Source organism: Frankliniella occidentalis, unplaced genomic scaffold (assembly GCF_000697945.3).
Source record: "Frankliniella occidentalis isolate FOCC.00 unplaced genomic scaffold, Focc_3.1 Scaffold55, whole genome shotgun sequence".
Taxonomy (NCBI): Eukaryota; Metazoa; Arthropoda; class Insecta; order Thysanoptera; family Thripidae; genus Frankliniella; species Frankliniella occidentalis.
The window spans coordinates 907,127-908,851 of record NW_026267185.1 but is presented as its reverse complement, the minus strand read 5'-3'; positions in this window follow the sequence as shown (position 1 = coordinate 908,851).

Sequence of the window (1,725 nt, the reverse complement as noted above, 5' to 3'; positions counted from 1 at the left end):
GGGGGGGTATGACTACTCAGCGTCAGCGGAGTACGGGTTCGGTTTATCGCCTTAAACTGTCCCTTTTCTAACCCTTAACGAGTTGTAGAAGTGAAGTCCCAGTGCGGCAAATATCTGTATCACTCCATGTCCCGTTTTTCTAAGACCAACCAAATTTAAATGGAAGTCTTCGGTCAAAGATGAGCCTGTGGCCCGGCCCGGCAGGTGACTGATGGTGAGCGGGGGAATGGGAAGGGAAAGGGGGGGGGGGAGGGGTTTTTATGGATGGATGGATGTCGGACTCTAGTTTCGCTCATCGCCATAAACTGACACTCCCCACTTTAATAAACTAAGTAGTACAAATAATGATCTAGGCCGACAGTTGTTTTAAGCATTTGAAGCTCCTTATTTTTATTTTTCTAAGATAAAGGAAATTTGAATAGAAGTCATAGGATAATATGCTGACGCTTATTCTTCTACAACAGCTCTTCACCACTACCATGGTATGGTCCCAAAGTGAGTTCATTCATGTTCCAATGCCTCCTTGGAGTTACGCAATTTCTTGTATACTATGTAAGAACAATATCATTGCAAAACGAATTTAATTTTGAGGCCCGGTATGCGCATGTGAAGCTTTTTTAGACCACATTAAATATTGTGGGTTTTTCGGAAAGCATCTACCGAGCATCTACTCTGTTAATAATTCGTAATACTAGAAATACTACTTTCGATATTAATCTTAATCATAATCTCGTTAGTTATTTTCGGACTACTACTTAGGACATATACAGCGAAATATTAATCATAACCATACTGATATTGTTAGTTATTGTTCAAAACTATTAATTTATTACATCTTTAACACTGTGCGCCGTTTTGTTCTTATGTGATATGTGCGCCGTTTTGTTCTTATGTGATATCCTAAGTATTCAGAAAACCAGAAATATAATCAGCAGCTTGGTAAGACCAAAAACGCCCTAAAATACAACCTAAAACTACATTTATTTGTATTATAATCGACGTAATCTCAACGTAATCCACGTAATCTTTGCGTAATCCGCGTGATCCTTACATAATCTACGCAATCTACGTGATCCGTACGTAATCCATGTGATCCACGAAATCATAATCCAGGTGTGCGCGATTTTACCCTAGTGAATTACCCCTCGATATGGCCGAAAAATTCTGATGGAATAACTGACACGTTCTACCATTTCGAGCGGACATAATCAAATTTTTGTTCTAATTTGCTCGGAGCTTTGCACGTTTTGTACAGGTTTTGGGCTTCAATGCTTCATGAACAATGCAGACAACTACAAAAATTTCAAGTTCTAGTCGTAATTTGCACAGAGGGGCGACATTAATACTTCATGTGACCACAGCTAGGCCAGACGTAAGACTTCGCTAATGTACGCAAGGCCGCAAGCAAGGAAGGACGGACTACTGATTCTTATAGGGGAGGCAAACATTTTTAAAAGGTCTTAATCGGGTGGTAAGAAGAGGAATATCTCTTTTCCCCCGTCCCCCTTCAAAGTTTTCCAGTTTCTATTCAGTCCTTATGGCGGTGGTGCTTCTTCCGAATCATACTTCAGTTTCTATTCCGTAGTCACAAAACATTCTAGTACCCTTCAAAAATATTTAAAATGGCTTATTTCTGTAAATTGGGTCATTTTTCGTAAATTACTCCAAAAAAACAGTAATTTACCGAAATTTACCCAGGTTTTTCATTTTAAACCAAAATTACCG